This window comes from Triticum aestivum, chromosome 6D (genome assembly GCF_018294505.1).
Source record: "Triticum aestivum cultivar Chinese Spring chromosome 6D, IWGSC CS RefSeq v2.1, whole genome shotgun sequence".
Taxonomy (NCBI): domain Eukaryota; kingdom Viridiplantae; phylum Streptophyta; class Magnoliopsida; order Poales; family Poaceae; genus Triticum; species Triticum aestivum.
Genome location: NC_057811.1, coordinates 377,933,788 through 377,948,618, shown reverse-complemented (window position 1 = coordinate 377,948,618; position 14,831 = coordinate 377,933,788).

The following is a 14,831-nucleotide window of genomic DNA, read 5'->3' as shown; positions in this document are numbered from 1 at the left end:
AGTTCAAATTTGAATTATGCACATAAAATGCATTGAAAACTCAGTTAATGCATAAAATGTCCAAACGAACCCCGAAAAATCACAAAAAATCACACAACACTCCTGTTGTTCTATGTTGACATGAGAGAAAAAATTGAAAGCAATAAGAGGCAATGGATATCGATTCGTCCACAAAGGTGGGACGTTCCCTACCGAACACCATCATGCTTGTTGTGAGAAGCTCCTGTTTGTGAGAAGCATATACCCAAACCTGCACCAAATGGGACAAAATTTGTACCACGGCATGTTGATGCCGCTCCATGATAGCATGCCAAGTTTCATGAATTCCAGACGAGTTTTGGATTTACTAGAATTTAAAACCAGGCATCTCAATGTTTTGCCGGCAATCAACGGTGCCCCGGTGTTTGAAATTCATTCCCATTTCTTGCATGGGATCTAAGCATGCACCCAAGGACACATGTTTGATGTTTCAACCAATTTATATGCACTAGAGCATGTGCATGTAGTTCAAATTTGAATTATGCACATAAAATGCATTGAAAACTCAGTTAATGCATAAAAATGTCCAAACGAACCCCAAAAATCACAAAAAATCACACAACACTCCTGTTGTTCTATGTTGACACGAGAAAAAATTTGAAAGCAATAAGAGGCAATGGATATTGTTTCGTCCACAAAGGTGGGACGTTCCCTACCGAAAACCATCATGCTTGTTGTGAGAAGCTCTGGTTTGTGAGAAGCATATACCCAACCTGCCCCAAATGGGACAAAATTTGTACCACGGCATGTTGATGCCGCTCCATGATAGCATGCCAAGTTTCATGAATTTCAGACGAGTTTTGGATTTACTAGAATTTAAAAACCAGGCATCTCAATGTTTTGCCGGCAATCAACGGTGCCCCGGTGTTTGAAATTCATTCCCATTTCTTGCATGGGACCTAAGCATGCACCCAAGGACACAGATTTGATTTTTCAACCAATTTATATGCACTGGAGCATGTGCATGTAGTTCAAATTTGAATTATGCACATAAAATGCATTGAAAACTCAGTTAATGCATAAAAATGTCCAAACGAACCCCGAAAAATCACAAAAAATCACACAACACTCCTGTTGTTCTATGTTGACACGAGAAAAAAATTGAAAGCAATAAGAGGCAATGGATATCATTTCGTCCACAAAGGTGGGACGTTCCCTACCGAAAACCATCATGCTTGTTGTGAGAAGCTCCGGTTTGTGAGAAGCATATACCCAAACCTGCCCCAAATGGGACAAAATTTGTACCACGGCATGTTGATGCCGCTCCATGATAGCATGCCAAGTTTCATGAATTTCAGACGAGTTTTGGATTTACTAGAATTTTAAAACCAGGCATCTCAATGTTTTGCCGGCAATCAACGGTGCCCCGGTGTTTGAAATTCATTCCCATTTCTTGCATGGGACCTAAGCATGCACCCAAGGACACATATTTGATTTTTCAACCAATTTATATGCACTGGAGCATGTGCATGTAGTTCAAATTTGAATTATGCACATAAAATGCATTGAAAACTCAGTTAATGCATAAAAATGTCCAAATGAACCCTGAAAAATCACAAAAACTCACACAACACTCCTGTTGTTCTTTGTTGACATGAGAAAAAAATTGAAAGCAATAAGAGGCAATGGATATCATTTTGTTCAGAAAGGTGGGACGTTCCATACCGAAAACCATCATGCTTGTTGTGAGAAGCTTCGGTTTGTGGGAATCATATACCCAAACCTGCCCCAAACGGGACAAAATTTGTACCACGGCATGTTTATGCCGCTCCATGATAGCATGCCAAGTTTCATGAATCTCAGACGAGTTTTGGATTTACTAGAATTTTAAAACCAGGCAACTCAATGTTTTGCCGGCAATCAACGGTGCCCCGGTGTTTGAAATTCATTCCCATTTCTTGCATGGGACCTAAGCATGCACCCAAGGACACATATTTAATTTTTCAACCAATTAATATGCACTAGAGCATGTGCATATAGTTCAAATTTGAATTATGCACATAAAATGCATTGAAAACTCAATTAATGCATAAAAATGTCCAAACGAACCCCGAAAATCACAAAAAATTCACACAACACTCCTGTTGTTCTATGTTGACACGAGAAAAAATTTGAAAGCAATAAGAGGCAATGGATATCGTTTCGTCCCCAAAGGTGGGACGTTCCCTACCGAAAACCATCATGCTTGTTGTGAGAAGCTCCGGTTTGTGAGAAGCATATACCCAAACCTGCCCCAAATGGGACAAAATTTGTACCACGGCATGTTGATGCCGCTCCATGATAGCATGCCAAGTTTCATGAATTTCAGACGAGTTTTGGATTTACTAGAATTTAAAAACCAGGCATCTCAATGTTTTGCCGGCAATCAACGGTGCCCCGGTGTTTGAAATTCATTCCCATTTCTTGCATGGGACCTAAGCATGCACCCAAGGACACAGATTTGATTTTTCAACCAATTTATATGCACTGGAGCATGTGCATGTAGTTCAAATTTGAATTATGCACATAAATGCATTGAAAACTCAGTTAATGCATAAAACTGTCCAAACGAACCCCGAAAAATCACAAAAAATCACACAACACTCCTGTTGTTCTATGTTGACACGAGAAAAAAAATTAAAAGCAATAAGAGGCAATGGATATCGTTTCGTCCACAAAGGTGGGACGTTCCCTACCGAAAACCATCATGCTTGTTGTGAGAAGCTCCGGTTTGTGAGAAGCATATACCCAAACCTGCCCCAAATGGGACTAAATTTGTACCACGGCATGTTGATGCCGCTCCATGATAGCATGCCAAGTTTCGGATTTAGTAGAATTTAAAAACCAAGCATCTCAATGTTTTTCTGATAATCAATGGTGCCCCGGTGTTTGGAAATTATTCCCATTTCTTGCATGAGACCTAAGCATGCACCCAAGGACACATATTTGATTTTTCAACAAATTTATATGCACTCTTGCATGTGCATGTAGTTCATATTTGAATTATGCACATAAAATGCATTGAAAACTCAGTTAATGCATAAAAATATCCAAACGAACCCCGGAAAATCACAAAAAATCACACAACAATCCTGTTGTTCTATGTTGACATGAGAAAGAAATTTGTAAGCAATAAGAGCAATGGATATCGTTTTGTCCACAAAGGTGGGACGTTCCCTACCGAAAACCATCATGCTTGTTGTGAGAAGCTCCGGTTTGTGAGAAGCATATACCCAAAAGTGCCCCAAATGGGACAAAATTTGTACCACGGCATGTTGATGCCGCTCCATGATAACATGCCATGTTTCATGAATTCCAGACGAGTTTTGGATTTACTAGAATTTAAAAACCAGGCATCTCAATGTTTTGGTGGCAATCAACGGTGTCCCGGTGTTTGAAATTCATTCCCATTTCTTGCATGGGACCTAAGCATGCACCCAAGGACACATATTTGTTTTTTCAACCAATTTATATGCACTAGAGCATGTGCATGTAGTTCAAATTTGAATTATGCAAATAAAATGCATTGAAAACTCAGTTAATGCATAAAAATGTCGAAACGAACCCTGAAAAATCACACGACACTCCTGTTGTTCTATGTTGACACGAGAAAAAAATTTGAAAGCAATAAGAGGCAATGGATATCGTTTCGTCCAGAAAGGTGGGACGTTCCTACCTAAAACCATCATGCTTGTTGTGAGAAGCTCCGGTTTGTGGGAAGCATATACCCAAACCTGCCCCAAATGGGACAAAATTTGTACCACGGCATGTTGATGCCGCTCCATGATAGCATGCCAAGTTTCATGAATTTCAGACGAGTTTTGGATTTACTAGAATTTAAAAACCAGGCATCTCAATGTTTTGCCGGCAATCAACGGTGCCCCGGTGTCTGAAATTCATTCTCATTTCTTGCATGGGACCTAAGCATGCACCCAAGGACACATATTTGATTTTTCAACCAATTTATATGCACTGGACCATGTGCATGTAGTTCAAATTTGAATTATGCACATAAAATGCATTGAAAACTCAGTTAATGCTTAAAAATGTCCAAACGAACCCCGAAAAATCACAAAAAATCACACAACACATATGTTGTTCTATGTTGACACGAGAAAAAATATTGAAAGCAATAAGAGGCAATGGATATCGTTTCGTCCCCAAAGGTGGGACGTTCCCTACCGAAAACCATCATGCTTGTTGTGAGAAGCTCCGGTTTGTGAGAAGCATATACCCAAACCTGCCCCAAATGGGACAAAATTTGTACCACGGCATGTTGATGCCGCTCCATGATAGCATGCCAAGTTTCATGAATTTCAGACGAGTTTTGGATTTACTAGAATTTAAAAACCAGGCATCTCAATGTTTTGCCGGCAATCAACGGTGCCCCGGTGTTTGAAATTCATTCCCATTTCTTGCATGGGACCTAAGCATGCACCCAAGGACACATATTTGATTTTTCAACCAATTTATATGCACTGGAGCATGTGCATGTAGTTCAAATTTGAATTATGCACATAAAATGCATTGAAAACTCAGTTAATGCATAAAAATGTCCAAACGAACCCCGAAAAATCACAAAAAATCACACAACACTCCTGTTGTTCTATGTTGACATGAGAAAAAAATTTGAAAGCAATAAGAGGCAATGGATATCGTTTCTTCCACAAAGGTGGGACGTTCCCTACCTAAAACCATCATGCTTGCTGTGAGAAGCTCCAGTTTGTGGAAGCATATACCCAAACCTGCCCCAAATGGGACAAAATTTGTACCACGGCATGTTGATGCCGCTCCATGATAGCATGCCAAGTTTCATGAATTTCAGACGAGTTTTGGATTTACTAGAATTTAAAAACCAGGCATCTCAATGTTTTGCCGGCAATCAACGGTGCCCCGCTGTTTGAAATTCATTCCCATTTCTTGCATGGGACCTAAGCATGCACCCAAGGACACATGTTTGATTTTTCAACCAATTTATATGCACTAGAGCATGTGCATGTAGTTCAAATTTGAATTATGCACATAAAATGCATTGAAAACTCAGTTAATGCATAAAAATGTCCAAACGAATCCCGAAAAATCACAAAAAATCACACAACACTCATGTTGTTCTATGTTGACACAAGAAAAAAGTTTGAAAGCTATAAGAGGAAATGGATATTGTTTCATCCACAAAGGTGGGACGTTCCCTACCGCAAACCATAATGCTTGTTGTGAGAAGCTCTGGTTTGTGAGAAGCATATACCCATACCTGCCCCAAGTGGGACAAAATTTGTACCACGGCATGTTGATGCCGCTCCATTATAGCATGCCAAGTTTCATGAATTTCAAACGAGTTTTGGATTCACTAGAATTTAAAAACCAAGCATCTCAATGTTTTGCCGGCAATCAACGGTGCCCTGGTGTTTGAAATTCATTCCCATTTCTTGCATGGGAGCTAAGCATGCAACCAAGGACACATATTTGATTTTTCAACCAATTTATATGCACTGGAGCATGTGCATGTAGTTCAAATTTGAATTGTGCACATAAAATGCATTGAAAACTCAGTTAATGCATAAAAATGTCCAAACGAACCCTGAAAAATCACAAAAAATCACACAACACTCCTGTTGTTCTATGTTGACACGAGAAAAAAATTGAAAGCAATAAGAGGCAATGGATATCGTTTCGTCCACAAAGGTGGGACGTTCCCTACCGAAAACCATCATGCTTGTTGTGAGAAGCTCCGGTTTGTGAGAAGCATATACCCAAACCTACCCCAAATGGGACAAAATTTGTACCACGGCATGTTGATGCCGCTCCATGATAGCATGCCAAGTTTCATGAATTTCAGACGAGTTTTGGATTTACTAGAATTTAAAAACCAGGCATCTCAATGTTTTGCCGGCAATCAACGGTGCCCCGGTGTTTGAAATTCATTCCCATTTCTTGCATGGGACCTAAGCATGCACCCAAGGACACATATTTGATTTTTCAACCAATTTATATGCACTGGAGCATGTGCATGTAGTTCAAATTTGAATTATGCACATAAAATGAATTGAAAACTCAGTTAATGCATAAAAATGTCCAAATGAACCCCGAAAAATCACAAAAAATCACACAACACTCCTTTTGTTCTATGTTGACATGAAAAAAATTGAAAGCAATAAGAGGCAATGGATATCGTTTCGTCCGCAAACGTGGGACGTTCCCTACCAAAAACCATCATGCTTGTTGTGAGAAGCTTCGGTTTGTGGGAATCATATACCCAAACCTGCCCCAAACGGGACAAAATTTGTACCACGGCATGTTTATGCCGCTCCATGATAGCATGCCAAGTTTCATGAATTTCAGACGAGTTTTGGATTTACTAGAATTTTAAAACCAGGCAACTCAATGTTTTGCCGGCAATCAACGGTGCCCCGGTGTTTGAAATTCATTCCCATTTCTTGCATGGGACCTAAGCATGCACCCAAGGACACATATTTAATTTTTCAACCAATTTATATGCACTAGAGCATGTGCATGTAGTTCAAATTTGAATTATGCACATAAAATGCATTGAAAACTCAGTTAATGCATAAAAATGTCCAAACGAACCCCGAAAAATCACAAAAAATCACACAACACTCCTGTTGTTCTATGTTGACACGAGAAAAAAAATTTGAAAGCAATAAGAGGCAATGGATATCGTTTCGTCCACAAAGGTGGGACGTTCCCTACCGAAAACCATCATGCTTGTTGTGAGAAGCTCCGGTTTGTGAGAAGCATATACCCAAACCTGCCCCAAATGGGACAAAATTTGTACCACGGCATGTTGATGCCGCTCCATGATAGCATGCCAAGTTTCATGAATTTCAGACGAGTTTTAGATTTACTAGAATTTAAAAACCAGGCATCTCAATGTTTTGCCGGCAATCAACGATGGCCCGGTGTTTGAAATTCATTCCTATTTCTTGTATGGGACCTAAGCATGCACCCAAGGACACATATTTGATTTTTCAACCAATTTATATGCACTGGAGCATGTGCATGTAGTTCAAATTTGAATTATGCACATAAAATGCATTGAAAACTCAGTTAATGCATAAAAATGTCCAAACGAACCCCGAAAAATCACAAAAATCACACAACACTCATGTTGTTCTATGTTGACACGAGAAAAAAGTATTGAAAGCAATAAGAGGCAATGGATATCGTTTCGTCCACAAAGGTGGGACGTTCCCTACCGAAAACCATCATGCTTGTTGTGAGAAGCTCTGGTTTGTGAGAAGCATATACCCAAACCTGCCCCAAACGGGACAAAATTTGTACCTCAGCATGTTGATGCTGCTCCACGATAGCATGCTAAGTTTCATGAATTTCAGACGAGTTTTGGATTTACTAGAATTTAAAAACCAGGCATCTCAATGTTTTGGTGGCAATCAACGGTGCCCGGTGTTTGAAATTCATTCCCATTTCTTGCATGGGACCTAAGCATGCACCCAAGGACACATATTTGTTTTTCAACCAATTTATATGCACTAGAGCATGTGCATGTAGTTCAAATTTGAATTATGCAAATAAAATGCATTGAAAACTCAGTTAATGCATAAAAATGTCGAAACGAACCCTGAAAAATCACAAATCACAACACTCCTGTTGTTCTATGTTGACACGAGAAAAAATTTGAAAGCAATAAGAGGCAATGGATATCGTTTCGTCCAGAAAGGTGGGACGTTCCCTACCTAAAACCATCATGCTTGTTGTGAGAAGCTCCGGTTTGTGGGAAGCATATACCCAAACCTGCCCCAAATGGGACAAAATTTGTACCACGGCATGTTGATGCCGCTCCATGATAGCATGCCAAGTTTCATGAATTTCAGACGAGTTTTGGATTTACTAGAATTTAAAAACCAGGCATCTCAATGTTTTGCCGGCAATCAACGGTGCCCCGGTGTCTGAAATTCATTCTCATTTCTTGCATGGGACCTAAGCATGCACCCAAGGACACATATTTGATTTTTCAACCAATTTATATGCACTGGACCATGTGCATGTAGTTCAAATTTGAATTATGCACATAAAATGCATTGAAAACTCAGTTAATGCTTAAAAATGTCCAAACGAACCCCGAAAAATCACAAAAATCACACAACACTCCTGTTGTTCTATGTTGACACGAGAAAAAATATTGAAAGCAATAAGAGGCAATGGATATCGTTTCGTCCACAAAGGTGGGACGTTCCCTACCGAAAACCATCATGCTTGTTGTGAGAAGCTCAGGTTTGTGAGAAGCATCGGTTTGTGGGAATCATATACCCAAACCTGCCCCAAATGGGACCAAATTTGTACCACGGCATGTTGATGCCGCTCCATGATAGCATGCCAAGTTTCATGAATTTCAGATGAGGTTTGGATTTACTAGAATTTAAAAACTAGGTATCTCAATGTTTTGCTGGCAATCAACGGTGTCCCGGTATTTGAAATTCATTACCATTTCTTGCATGGGATCTAAGCATGCACCCAAGGACACATATTTTGATTTTTCAACCAATTTATATGCACTGGAGCATGTGCATGTGGTTCAAATTTGAATTATGCAAATAAAAAGCATTGAAAACTCAGTTAATGCATAAAATTGTCCAAACAAACCCCGAAAAATCACAAAAAATCACACAACACTCCTATTGTTCTATGTTGACATGAGAAAAAAATTTGAAAGCAATAAGAGGCAATGGATATCGTTTCTTCCACAAAGGTGGGACGTTCCCTACCTAAAACCATCATGCTTGTTGTGAGAAGCTCCAGTTTGTGGGAAGCATATACCCAAACCTGCCCCAAATGGGACAAAATTTGTACCACGGCATGTTGATGCCGCTCCATGATAGCATGCCAAGTTTCATGAATTTCAGACGAGTTTTGGATTTACTAGAATTTAAAAACCAGGCATCTCAATGTTTTGCCGGCAATCAACGGTGCCCCGCTGTTTGAAATTCATTCCCATTTCTTGCATGGGACCTAAGCATGCACCCAAGGACACATGTTTGATTTTTCAACCAATTTATATGCACTAGAGCATGTGCATGTAGTTCAAATTTGAATTATGCACATAAAATGCATTGAAAACTCAGTTAATGCATAAAAATGTCCAAACGAACCCCGAAAAATCACAAAAAATCACACAACACTCATGTTGTTCTATGTTGACACGAGAAAAAATTTGAAAGCAATAAGAGGCAATGGATATTGTTTCATCCACAAAGGTGGGACGTTCCCTACCGCAAACCATAATGCTTGTTGTGAGAAGCTCTGGTTTGTGAGAAGCATATACCCATACCTGCCCCAAGTGGGACAAAATTTGTACCACGGCATGTTGATGCCGCTCCATGATAGCATGCCAAGTTTCATGAATTTCAGACGAGTTTTGGATTTACTAGAATTTAAAAACCAGGCATCTCAATGTTTTGCCGGCAATCAACGGTGCCCTGGTGTTTGAAATTCATTCCCATTTCTTGCATGGGACCTAAGCATGCACCCAAGGACACATATTTGATTTTTCAACCAATTTATATGCACTGGAGCATGTGCATGTAGTTCAAATTTGAATTATGCACATAAATGCATTGAAAACTCAGTTAATGCATAAAAATGTCCAAACGAACCCCGAAAAATCACAAAAAATCACACAACACTCCTGTTGTTCTATGTTGACACGAGAAAAAAAATTGAAAGCAATAAGAGGCAATGGATATCGTTTCGTCCACAAAGGTGGGACGTTCCCTACCGAAAACCATCATGCTTGTTGTGAGAAGCTCCGGTTTGTGAGAAGCATATACCCAAACCTGCCCCAAATGGGGCAAAATTTGTACCACGGCATGTTGATGCCGCTCCATGATAGCATGCCAAGTTTCATGAATTTCAGACGAGTTCTGGATTTACTAGAATTTAAAAACCAGGCATCTCAATGTTTTGCCGGCAATCAACGGTGCCCCGGTGTTTGAAATTCATTCCCATTTCTTGCATGGGACCTAAGCATGCACCCAAGGACACATATTTGATTTTTCAACCAATTTATATGCACTGGAGCATGTGCATGTAGTTCAAATTAGAATTATGCACATAAAATGCATTGAAAATTCAGTTAATGCATAAAAATGTCCAAATGAACCCCGAAAAATCAAAAAAAATCACACAACACTCCTGTTGTTCTATGTTGACACGAGAAAAAAATTGAAAGCTATAAGAGGCAATGGATATCGTTTCGTCCACAAAGGTGGGACGTTCCCTACCGAAAACCATCATGCTTGTTGTGAGAAGCTCCGGTTTGTGAGAAGCATATACCCAAACCTGCCCCAAACGGGACAAAATTTGTACCACGGCATGTTGATGCCGCTCCGTGATAGCATGCCAAGTTTCATGAATTTCAGACGAGTTTTGGATTTACTAGAATTTAAAACCAGGCATCTCAATGTTTTGCCGGCAATCAACGGTGCCCCGGTGTTTGAAATTCATTCCCATTTCTTGCATGGGACCTAAGCATGCACCCAAGGACACATATTTGATTTTTCAACCAATTTATATGCACTGGAGCATGTGCATGTAGTTCAAATTTGAATTATGCATATAAAATGCATTGAAAACTCAGTTAATGCATAAAAATGTCCAAACGAACCCCGAAAAATCACAAAAATCACACAACACTCCTGTTGTTCTATGTTGACACGAGAAAAAAATTGAAAGCAATAAGAGGCAATGGATATCGTTTCGTCCACAAAGGTGGGACGTTCCCTACCGAAAACCATCATGCTTGTTGTGAGAAGCTCCGGTTTGTGAGAAGCATATACCCAAACCTGCCCCAAATGGGACAAAATTTGTACCACGGCATGTTGATGCCGCTCCATGATAGCATGCCAAGTTTCATGAATTTCAGACGAGTTTTGGATTTACTAGAATTTAAAAACCAGGCATCTCAATGTTTTGCCGGCAATCAACGGTGCCCGGTGTTTGAAATTCATTCCCATTTCTTGCATGGGACCTAAGCATGCACCCAAGGACACATATTTGATTTTTCAACCAATTTATATGCACTGGAGCATGTGCATGTAGTTCAAATTTGAATTATGCACATAAAATGCATTGAAAACTCAGTTAATGCATAAAAATGTCCAAACGAACCCCGAAAAATCACAAAAATCACACAACACTCCTGTTGTTCTATGTTGACACGAGAAAAAAATTTGAAAGCAATAAGAGGCAATGGATATCGTTTCGTCCACAAAGGTGGGACGTTCCCTACCGAAAACCATCATGCTTGTTGTGAGAAGCTCCGGTTTGTGAGAAGCATATACCCAAACCTGCCCCAAATGGGACAAAATTTGTACCACGGCATGTTGATGCCGCTCCATGATAGCATGCCAAGTTTCATGAATTTCAGACGAGTTTTGGATTTACTAGAATTTAAAAACCAGGCATCTCAATGTTTTGCCGGCAATCAACGGTGCCCCGGTGTTTGAAATTCATTCCCATTTCTTGCATGGGACCTAAGCATGCACCCAAGGACACATATTTGATTTTTCAACCAATTTATATGCACTGGAGCATGTGCATGTAGTTCAAATTTGAATTATGCACATAAAATGCATTGAAAACTCAGTTAATGCATAAAAATGTCCAAACGAACCCCGAAAAATCACAAAAATCACACAACACTCGTGTTGTTCTTTGTTGACACGAGAAAAAAATTTGAAAGCAATAAGAGGCAATGGATATCGTTTCGTGCACAAAGGTGGGACGTTCCCTACCGAAAACCATCATGCTTGTTGTGAGAAGCTCCGGTTTGTGAGAAGCATATACCCAAACCTGCCCCAAATGGGACAAAATTTGTACCACGGCATGTTGATGCCGCTCCATGATAGCATGCCAAGTTTCCAAAATTTCAGACGAGTTCTGGATTTACTAGAATTTAAAAACCACGCATCTCAATGTTTCGCCGGCAATCAACTGTGCCCCGGTGTTTGAAATCCATTCCCCTTTCTTGCATGGGACCTAAGCATGCACCCAAGGACACATATTTGATTTTTCAACCAATTTATATGCACTGGAGCATGTGCATGTAGTTCAAATTTGAATTATGCACATAAATTCATTGAAAACTCAGTTAATGCATAAAAATGTCCAAACGAACCCTGAAAAATCACAAAAAATCACAAAACACTCCTGTTGTTCTATGTTGACACGAGAAAAAAACTTGAAAGTAATAGGAAGCAATGGATATTGTTTCGTCCACAAAGGTGGGACGTTCCCTACCGAAAACCATCATGTTTGTTGTGAGAAGCTCCGGTTTGTGAGAAGCATATACCCAAACCTGCCCCAAATGGGACAAAATTTGTACCACGGCATGTTGATGCCGCTCCATGATAGCATGCCAAGTTTCATGAATTTCAGACGAGTTTTGGATTTACTAGAATTTAAAAACCAGGCATCTCAATGTTTTTGCCGGTAATTAACGGTGCCCCGGTGTTTGAAATTCATTCCCATTTCTTGCTTGGGACCTAAGCATGCACCCAAGGACACATATTTGATTTTTCAACCAATTTATATGCACTGAGCATGCGCATTTAGTTCATATTTGAATTATGCACATAAATGCATTGAAAACTCAGTTAATGCATAAAAATGTCCAAACGAACCCTGAAAACTCAGAAAAAATCACACAACACTCCTGTTGTTCTATGTTGACATGAGAAAAAAAATGAAAGCAATAAGAGGCAATGGATATCGTTTGTCCACAAAGGTGGGACGTTCCCTACCGAAAACCATCATGCTTGTTGTGAGAAGCTCCGGTTTGTGAGAAGCATATACCCAAACCTGCCCCAAATGGACAAAATTTGTACCACAGTATGTTGATGCCGCTCCATGATAGCATGCCAAGTTTCATGAATTTCAGACGAGTTTAGGATTTACTAGAATTAAAAAACCAGGCATCTCAATGTTTTGCCGGCAATCAACGGTGCCCCGGTGTTTGAAATTCATTCCCATTTCTTGCATGGGACCTAAGCATGCACCCAAGGACACATATTTGATTTTTCAACCAATTTATATGCACTGGAGCATGTGCATGTAGTTCAAATTTGAATTATGCACATAAAATGCATTGAAAACTCAGTTAATGCATAAAAATGTCCAAACGAACCCCGAAAAATCACAAAAAATCACACAACACTCCTGTTGTTCTATGTTGACACGAGAAAAAAATTGAAAGCAATAAGAGGCAATGGATATCGTTTCGTCCACAAAGGTGGGACGTTCCCTACCGAAAACCATCATGCTTGTTGTGAGAAGCTCCGGTTTGTGAGAAGCATATACCCAAACCTGCCCCAAATGGGACAAAATTTGTACCACGGCATGTTGATGCCGCTCCATGATAGCATGCCAAGTTTCATGAATTTCAGACGAGTTTTGGATTTACTAGAATTTAAAAACCAGGCATCTCAATGTTTTGCCGGCAATCAACGGTGCCCCGGTGTTTGAAATTCATTCCCATTTCTTGCATGGGACCTAAGCATGCACCCAAGGACACATATTTGATTTTTCAACCAATTTATATGCACTGGAGCATGTGCATGTAGTTCAAATTTGAATTATGCACATAAAATGCATTGAAAACTCAGTTAATGCATAAAAATGTCCAAACGAACCCCGAAAAATCACAAAAATCACACAACACTCCTGTTGTTCTATGTTGACACGAGAAAAAAATTTGAAAGCAATAAGAGGCAATGGATATCGTTTCGTCCACAAAGGTGGGACGTTCCCTACCGAAAACCATCATGCTTGTTGTGAGAAGCTCCGGTTTGTGAGAAGCATATACCCAAACCTGCCCCAAATGGGACAAAATTTGTACCACGGCATGTTGATGCCGCTCCATGATAGCATGCCAAGTTTCATGAATTTCAGACGAGTTTTGGATTTACTAGAATTTAAAAACCAGGCATCTCAATGTTTTGCCAGCAATCAACGGTGCCCCGGTGTTTGAAATTCATTCCCATTTCTTGCATGGGACCTAAGCATGCACCCAAGGACACATATTTGATTTTTCAACCAATTTATATGCACTGGAGCATGTGCATGTAGTTCAAATTTGAATTATGCACATAAATGCATTGAAAACTCAGTTAATGCATAAAAATGTCCAAACGAACCCCGAAAAATCACAAAAAATCACACAACACTCCTGTTGTTCTATGTTGACACGAGAAAAAAATTTGAAAGCAATAAGAGGCAATGGATATCGTTTCGTCCACAAAGGTGGGACGTTCCCTACCGAAAACCATCATGCTTGTTGTGAGAAGCTCCGGTTTGTGAGAAGCATATACCCAAACCTGCCCCAAATGGGACAAAATTTGTACCACGGCATGTTGATGCCGCTCCATGATAGCATGCCAAGTTTCATGAATTTCAGACGAGTTTTGGATTTACTAGAATTTAAAAACCAGGCATCTCAATGTTTTGCCGGCAATCAACGGTGCCCCGGTGTTTGAAATTCATTCCCATTTCTTGCATGGGACCTAAGCATGCACCCAAGGACACATATTTGATTTTTCAACCAATTTATATGCACTGAGCATGTGCATGTAGTTCAAATTTGAATTATGCACATAAATGCATTGAAAACTCAGTTAATGCATAAAAATGTCCAAACGAACCCCGAAAAATCACAAAAAATCACACAACACTCCTGTTGTTCTATGTTGACACGAGAAAAAAATTTGAAAGCAATAAGAGGCAATGGATATCGTTTCGTCCCAAAGGTGGGACGTTCCCTACCGAAAACCATCATGCTTGTT